The following is a 9,567-nucleotide window of genomic DNA, read 5'->3' as shown; positions in this document are numbered from 1 at the left end:
CTTTCACTTCCATAATATTGACTATTATGTGATAAATTTATGAGGTGACACATGTAAAATGATTTCACAGTATTGTAATTACATCCAAAAAGGACAGGACACATTATATTTCACTTGAGCCTATTTTCTTTCCTCCAATGCTGAAACTTTTACTAGGTCAAGGTTTTCTTGACAGCTCCTTCTTTTCTTGGGATAATCATTATTAAAACCTCCTCCTTATTCCTTGATGTAACTATGGTTCTCTCAGGCTCTTCTGCCATTCACCCAAATTATAGCTATAATTGAATTCATCCCTGGTCCCAACTTGAGAAATTTGCACTTAAGAATCTTTAGGCCCATTTAAACAGATTTTGGAAATATTAGATTCTCCAGAATTCTTAACCTGTCCAGTTTGGTGAAGTTCTTTTCCCATGTGCCTCATCCTATGGATCCATATTGGAAAATACTCTGGCCTTAGTTTATTGGGTGTCTGAGCCTGAAAGGGGTATTTATTGTTGCTTTAATCCCAAGGATATTTCATTTGTGCCTCTTTGACCTTAATTTCCTCATCTGTTCTTTGAAATTGATTGTAAGCAAGATCAGGTATCCAGAAATGTGAGCCATATGTGCATGAAACTTATTATTCCTCTAAGACCAGGTATACCTACATTCCTACCACTATAATTGATGATGTTTTGGTGCTGATTATGCAAAATTATGGTATTGTATATCAATATCTAGGGGCAAGATTGTTAGGTCAAAGTGTACAGTACCTTTAGTGGATGTTGTCCCACAGTATTTCAAAGATTTTGTGCAGTTTTGTTCCACTACCAGCAATATAACAGATTTCCATTCTTTCTAATGGTAAAATGTTTTTTCACTCAATTGTCTTGATTGATCACACAAAATATTTCTGAATTTTGATAATCCTTCCAAGAACTAAGTTTGGCTTTGTGGATATTCACTGTTTATGATGGTAATTTAAGTCATTTTTTGTCCGGCGCCTTCTCGCTCGGTCCCGCGCGTCCTGTCCTCGGCCGGCAAGGAGAACAGAGGGAAAGAGGGAGAGACGCAGACAAACTGACACTTGAGGTACGCAATGGCAGTGAATGCAAGCCTTTTACTGGAGCCAGGAAGAAAATTTTCTCTGTTACATATTCCACACGAGGCCCTATACCCCGTGGGAGAACAACCTCTATGCGGCCGTCAGGCGCGGCTCCCTGTGGGCTGTCTCCCCGAGCTCTGCCCGGGAACTTTCTTATAAACCTTACGTATATCCAATGGGCAAACGCCACGCATACAAGCATGATTGGTGAATACAGAGGGTTGTCACATACATCACAAAGCGGAAGCAGGATGTGGGCGCCATCTTTGCACCACTCGATGGGCGGGGGGAACTCAAGGGCAGGCTGCAGCTTGTCTACTAGGCCTAATCCGGAATGTGGCTGCTCACATCTCCCCCTTTTTGTTTTTATTTTGATGCCCCAGTGTCTCCAGTGATGAATGTGCTCCCGTGGACCTAGATGGCCCACAACGTATGTTTTGGTGCTTTGGGGAGTCTGGACTAGGTCCCGGCCATACTGCGGCGGGGCCTCTGGCACCGACCAGAATGCTCACTTCATATAGAGACCGGAGAGCCCATGAGCTGGAAACCATGTGGCTCTCCTTGCAGTACTCAGTCTCGCAACTGGGGGACAAGAGGGTTAGGAGAACGGTAGCCAGTGTCGAGGGCGTCACTAGGTGTCTCTGTGCAATGGCAGGGGTCCCGTCTGGCCACAACTAGGACTCTGCCCAAGAGATCTACCTGAGACAAAAATAGGACCACTGGTGCCGATTATTTATATCCGGGATTTTGCCAAATACTTAGCTGCGAACCTTGCCCCCAAATGCCCCGCTTCGAGTGGTTGGGATGGGTGCTGGGCAGAGGGACTATAGTCATCAGGAGGGTTACAGGCAGAGAACATGGCCATCATGGCGGTAACACGTAATTGCTGTTGTCTTTGAAACAAACGCTCCAGCAAACTCTTAACAATGATCAAACCTACTAATAACCCCACAGCAAGAAGAACCCAGTTGGTCAGATTAGGCCAAGAGAACCAGGAGGGAAAAAAGGTCAATATTCCTGGCCCTCTTCCCGGTCTGCTGGGGAGTGGCCGACACCGTCGACATCATTTGACCGCTCATCACGCGAGTTGAGGACTGGATCCAACAGGTCACGTTGGGGGTTTAACGACCCGTCAGGCTGCAGTTCTTTGGTGTTCTCAGGCGACTGCACGGTTCTCACCAATCTCTCCGGTACCCACACTGGTTGGCGTCCTGGTTCCTGGGGAAAGACACAAACAGAGCCTCTGGCCCAGCTGAGCACTGGGTCAGGACCTTTCCATTGCCCCGACAGAACATCCCTCCAACGGACCAGGCCTCTATGCGGAGGACCTGGGGTGTTGCGAGGGGGGGTCATGGTCTCTACTCGTCATGGCCACTAGAGGGAGTCCTGTACAAGGGCCCCTTGCGGAGTCGGTTAAACCGTCCACCGGATGCAGGTGCTTCCTTAGGGGCGCAACGGTCGTTGCCGGTGGGGCAGAGGGCCGCGTGGGTGAGATAGGGGGTGCCTCTAGATCAATCAGCGGAGGCGCTTCCGGTCCCTCGTCTGCCTCGCTTTCAGAATCTGAGTCAGAACTATCAGAACTAGTACTCGACTCTGGCGGCTTGCCCTTATGGGTGCCCTCCGCGGATGAAACGGACTGAGTTTCTTGGAGCGCATGTCGCACCTGCAACAAGGCAGCAGGCGTGGTCAGGCCCATGGCCGATTCCAGCTCAAGTACAGCACAAACAGTCTCCCATATAAGGACCAGGACTGGGTCCAGACAAATGCCCGTTTGGCGCGCTCGGTCTATATCACGGCCAAGTTTCATCCAAGAGGGCAGGTTGAGGCTGCCAGAGCAGGGAAACCAGGGGGCAAAAGTGGCCACATCATCAAGGAATCGTTGGAGAGAACTTTTCTTAACTGAGATACCCCGCTGCTTCAAAAGGGTCTTTAAGGGGGTTAATAGGGGTGAGCTTTCAGACTGCCCCATGCTTGCAGTCGGCACTATCTCTTAATCACTCGGAGAGCTCTTCCGAGTCCCCGGGGCTACCTGAACGCCCACGGGCCCTAGTCCTCGTATGGAAAGGGGGTGCTTACCTTCTCGCGGTGATCAGTCGCGGAGGTCAAACCACGGATCCCGGGAGCACGTCTCCGTCGGGGCGAGGGGAACGCAAATGAGGTTGCGGGTTCGAAGTTCCCCGTACGGGCCACCACTTGTCCGGCGCCTTCTCGCTCGGTCCCGCGCGTCCTGTCCTCGGCCGGCAAGGAGAACAGAGGGAAAGAGGGAGAGACGCAGACAAACTGACACTTGAGGTACGCAATGGCAGTGAATGCAAGCCTTTTACTGGAGCCAGGAAGAAAATTTTCTCTGTTACATATTCCACACGAGTCCCTATACCCCGTGGGAGAACAACCTCTATGCGGCCGTCAGGCACGGCTCCCTGTGGGCTGTCAACCCGAGCTCTGCCCGGGAACTTTCTTATAAACCTTACGTATATCCAATGGGCAAACGCCACGCATACAAGCATGATTGGTGAATACAGAGGGTTGTCACATACATCACAAAGCGGAAGCAGGATGTGGGCGCCATCTTTGCACCACTCGATGGGCGGGGGGAACTCAAGGGCAGGCTGCAGCTTGTCTACTAGGCCTAATCCGGAATGTGGCTGCTCACAATTTTTTAATTTCTTTATTTTTTTACACCCTTATCTCAGTCTCATTTGGTTTTAATTTGCTTTTATTTTCTTAGATATTGATACCTAGGATTCATAGATCATTAATTACAAAACTTCCTTGTTTCTGAATCATAGTGGCAATATCACTATACATTTATAAATTTTAAATAACTAAGGGGAAGTTATGAACTTATTAAGATACATAAATTCCAGTACTTATATAGAATGAAAAAAAAAATGCCTTGAATGATTTAAGCTACTAAAGCTCATAAAATTAAATAATAAGCAATCTTTTAAAGATGTTGTATCATTTAAAGTGAATGAATTTGTTATGTTAAATCTTCCCCATGTAAGATAGTTTCACCAGTTCATTCTCCCAACTATTAAATAAGAAAAAATACCAATTATAGGCAAACTATTCCAAATCTCCTTCTATTAGACCTGTATTTCTCTGAGAATTATTAGGTATAGTGAGATTTTCTAAATGATGATCACTTTGTCTCTAAATATAGTTTAACTTCATCCTATGCAATCTGGGTGTCTTTTTTTAATTAATAAATTTAGCAGGTTTTTAAGATGAGCTCACCATAAAAGATAATTTGTAGTTTTTATAATAGTAATGAAATTTCAAAAATTGAATTTTTATAAAGTCACTCTCAGAAATCCCTAGGGCTGCCATAGAAAAATACCACAACTATGTTGTTTCAAACAACATAAATTAATTGCCTAACACTTTTGGAGGCAGACGTCTAAAATCACCGATCAGTAGGGTTAATCTCCTCCAAAAACCTGTAGAGGATAATCTTTCCTTGCCTCCCCTAGCTTCTGATGTTTTCTGGAAACACTTGGTGCACTGGTTATGATCTATTATACACCCCAGAAAAGCCTATGTTCTTTAATCCAGTTTTAAGGGGACAGACATATTGTGGGTGGGAAATTTTGATTAGGTTGTTTCAATTGAGATGTGACCCCATGCATTCAAGGTGGGTCTTAATCCCCTTGCTGAAGTGCTCTCAGAGAAGCTAAGAGAGAAAATGTCTAGGGAGAAATCCATTTTGAAACCAGAGCCCAGGAGATGTTTTCATGTACCTTCATATGTGTCATAGGGAACCCAGATGACAGCAGCCTTTCCTCTGAGAAGGTATCCTCTTTTTGATGCCTTAATTTGGACATTTTCATGGCCTTAGAATTATAACTTGTAATTTAATAAATCCCCATTATTAAAGGCCAACCTATTTCTGTTATATTGCATTCTGGCAGCCTTAGCAAACTGAAACACTTGGCTTGTATATGCACCACTCCAGTTTCTGCCTCCATGTTCACAAGTACTTCCCCTTTTTCTGTCTCCGTGTTTGAATTTCTCTCTACTTTTAAAGAAGTCATATTAGATTACAGTCCAACCTAATTTAGTCTCATCTCATCTTAACTAATCACGTCTTCAAAGACTATTTCCAAATAAGATTACATTCACAGGATCAGGTGTTAGGATATGAACTTATATTTTGGGCAGAACAATTCAACACACAATGGTCAGTTATAATATATCAAAAATATCAAATACTTAAGCATAAATGTGATAACCTGGTGAAAGACATGTACATTGAAAACTATAAAATATGCTGAGAGAATAGAAAGAACTTAATAAATAGAAATACAGATGTGATGGATTGAATGTCTCAACATTATTAAGATTCCAAATTTTCTCCTATTAATCTCTAGGTCAATGAAAAGAATACCTAATTGGGTATTATTTTCATGGATTAACAAACTTCTTTTAACATTTGTATGGAAATGCAATAGATGTAAATTATCCCCCAGACTTCAAAGAGGAAAACCTTGAAGAAATTATAATACCTGATATAAAGGTTTATTATAAAGCTACAGTGATCAAAACAGTATGGTGCTTTCATAAAGAAAGACAAGTTGTCAATGGAGCAGACTAGAAAGTATAGTAGTAGACCTGCACATACTTCTCAGTTCAATCTCAACAAAGTTAAGTTGATAGTCAGTGGAAAAAAGAATAGTCTTTTCAACAAATGGAGATGGAACAAGTGAACATCAATACCTATACCTAACTCATTGTACAAAATTAATTCAAAGTGGATTTAGACCTATACTTAGAGTATGAAAGTACAGAATGTTTAGAATAAGATGGGGAGAAAATGTCTCTGAACTTGGAAAGGGAGAAAAGTCCTTAAATATAATAACAAAAGCATGGCCTGTTTAAAAAAAGAGTGAGAGATATATTTGACCTCATCAAAATTAAAATTTTTGAAGCAACAAAAATTGAGAAGACCAGAGGTGACTTGAGAACTGAATTTGCAATTTACCACATTGCACATGAGGCACATGCATACATTTCTAGGGAGTATCCATGGGTGTATCTTTGTTTAGGAAGGATTGTTAGAGGTATGAGCAGCTGTCTTCTGCATATTAATACTGTTGCGCTTGACTGAAGTGTGGTGAACATTAGGCATCATGTTGAAGTGGCAACCAAACACTGGGTTCTGATACACTTCATTCTGAAAGTGCCAGAATCCTTCATTTACTCAGGGTTCTTATATTTCAAATCCTCTAACAAACATTAAAACCAAGAAATGCCAATTTATTTCATTGAAAGAAGGCCATGACTGCTTTTCAGTAGTTTGAGGTACTTTATAAACTCCAGAAGCTTCATGTCCTTATCTGAATAATATAATTCATATTACTAATTTCAAAATATGCATTATGGGAAGAGGACATAACTATGGACCCCACAGATATAAAAGAGATAATGGAGAATACTATCAGCAACTATATTCTAATAAGCCAGACAACTTAGATGAAATGAACAACTTCCTAGAAAAGCATGAGCAATGAATATTGACTTGAGAAGAATAGATTACCTCAACAAACCAATCACATGTAAAGAGACTGAATCAGTCATCAAAAGGCTCCCAAAACAGAAAAATCCAGGACCAGATGGCTTCACATGTGAATTCAACCAAGCATTAGTTGAATTAATTAAAGAATTAGTGCCAATTTTGCTCAAACTCATCTAAAAATTGAAGAGGAGGGAAAGCTACCTAATTCATTCTATGAAGCCAGCATCACCATAATACCAAAGCCAGATAAAGATACTTTAAGAAATGAAAATTATAGACCACTCTCTTTAATGGACATAGTTGCAAAAATCCTCAACAAAATCCTCCCAAATCAAATCCAGCAGCATATTAAAAGACTTATACACCATGACCAAGTGAGATTTACTCCAGGTATTCAAGGCTGGTTCAACACAAGAAAATCAATTAATGTAATACACTACATCAATAAATCAAAATGAAGAAATCACATGATCATCTCAATTGATGTAGAAAAGACATTTGACAAAATTCAACATCCTTTCTTCATGAAAACACTGGAAAGGCTAGGAATAGAAGGGTCCTTCCTCAACATGATAAAGGCATTATATGAAAAAGCCACAGCTAACATCATACTCAGTCAGAAAAGTCTGAAAGCTTTCTCTCTGAGATCAGGAACAAGACAAGGATGTCCACTGTCACCATTGCTATTCAACATTGTGCTGGAAGTTCTAGCTAGAGGAATTATGCCAGAAAAAAAATGAAAGGCATCCAAATAGGAGAGGAAGAAGTAGAACAGTCACTGTTTGCAGATGCCATGATCCTGTATGCAGAAAATTCTGAAAAATCTCCAGCAAAGCTACTGGAGCTAATAAATGAAAACAGCAAAGTGGGAGGGAAAAGATCAACATGCAAAATTCAGTAGTGTTCCTATACACTAGTAAGCAATATGAGGAGGAAATCAAGAAAAAAATTCAATTTGCAGTAGCAAATAAATATTAAACAAATATTTAGGAATAAATTTAACAAAGCCAAAATAGACCTATACATAGAAAACTACAAGAAATTGTTAAAAGAAATCATGGAGGACCTAAACAAATGGAAGGATATATCATGTTCATGGATTGGAAGTCCAAATATAGTTAAGATGTCAATTCTACCTAAATTGATTTATAGATTCAATGTAATACCAATTAAAATCCCAAGAACTTACTTTGCAGAAATAGAAAAACCAATAATCAAATTTATTTAGAAAGGAAGGGTGTCCCAAATAATGAAAAATTGCTTGAGAAAGAGGCATGAAGTGAAAGGCTCACACCATCTGACTTTAAAGCATATTACAAAGCTTCAGTGGTCAAAACAACATGGTACTGGACTAAGGATAGATATACCGCCCAATGCAATTGAATTCACTGTTAAGAAGTGACCCTCTCAAGGGCAGGGCAAGATGGCGGAGTGGTGAGGAGCAGAATTTCGTCTCTCCCCTAGAGCAGCTGGCAATTACCCAAGAACTATATGAAACAGTGTTTTTGGGGTCTCCAGTAACCAGTCACACATCAGATGCAAGTTTGGAATTGGAGGAAAAGCTGAGATCACAGCAAACATTGTAAGTTCCCCAGACCAGGGGTCTGGCACCCCTCCCCAACCAGACCTCCCAGACTGTCTTGCTGCCGGCTCCCTGAAAGGGGGGGTAAAAAAAAAACAAAAAACAGCAATCTGCTGAGGGCAAGAAGGGAGGCTCAACCCAGCCTCAACTGCAGAATTAATTAACAAATTAATTAACTAATTTTGGGAGCTGGGGTGCTAAAGAAGGGCTGGGCTCCAAGAAGTGGGAGCACATAAAAGAGGGCACCCATTCCCAGACTGCAAAAAAAGCCATTTTTTTCCCCTACATTTTGTCCCTTCTGGCTTCTCACTGATCACTTATCTTTTTGCATTTCAATAGCCCCCAGCAGGGGTGGAACTGAAGCTGTTGGAGAGTAATTATCACACAATAGCCCAAAGCATATCTTTAAATGCTCTATTCTGACACTGACAAAACTTCCAGGCTGGGGAAAGACTTTTAAAAGAGACTCTTTTAGTCTCCCCCTGAGTACATCTTTGTTGCTCAGATGTGGCCCTCTCTCTAACTGAGCCATCTCGACAGGTGAACTCACTGCCCTCCCCCCTACGTGGGACCCGACTCCCAGGGGTGTAAACCTCCCTGGCAACGCAGAGTATGACTCCTGGGGATGAATGTGGATCCAGCATCGTGGGACTGAGAGTATCTTCTTGACCGAGAAGGGGATGCAAAATGAGATGAAATAATTTCAGTGACTGAGAGATTCCAAATGGAGTTGAGAGGTCACTCTGGTGGACATTCTTATGCACTATATAGATAACACCTCTTAGGCTTTAATGTATTGGAATAGCTAGAAGTAAATACCTGAAACTACCAAACTCCAACCCGGCAGTCTGGACTCCTGAAGACAGTTATATAATAATGTAGATTACAAGGGGTGACAGTGTGATTGTGAAGACCTTGTGGATCACACCCCCTTTATCTAGTGTATGGATGACTGGAGGAATGGGGATAAAAACTAAAGGACAAATGGCATGGGATGGGGGATGATTTGGGTGTTCTTTTTTTCACTTTTATTTTTTATTCTTGTTCTGGTTCTTTCTGATGTAAGGAAAATGTTCAGAGATAGATTGTGGTGATGAACGCATAACTATGTTATCATACTGTGGACAGTGGATTGTATATCATGGATGATAGTATGGTGTGTGAATGTATTCCAATAAAGCTGAATTTAATAAAAAAAAAAAAGAAGAGATTAAAAAAAACTCTTTTTTTTCTTTTTTCTTTTTCTTGTTTTTCTTTTCTAATTTTTGTTTAATCTAAAAGTAATATATGTGGTTACTTTCTATTGGAAAGCCCAGGTTGAGGGAATAGGCTGGACTTGGGAGGAGACAGAGTACCCACAGTGTCTTTGAGTTCCCTATTCAC

This window comes from Choloepus didactylus, chromosome 6 (assembly GCF_015220235.1).
Source record: "Choloepus didactylus isolate mChoDid1 chromosome 6, mChoDid1.pri, whole genome shotgun sequence".
Taxonomy (NCBI): domain Eukaryota; kingdom Metazoa; phylum Chordata; class Mammalia; order Pilosa; family Megalonychidae; genus Choloepus; species Choloepus didactylus.
Note: the sequence above shows the minus strand (reverse complement) of the source record.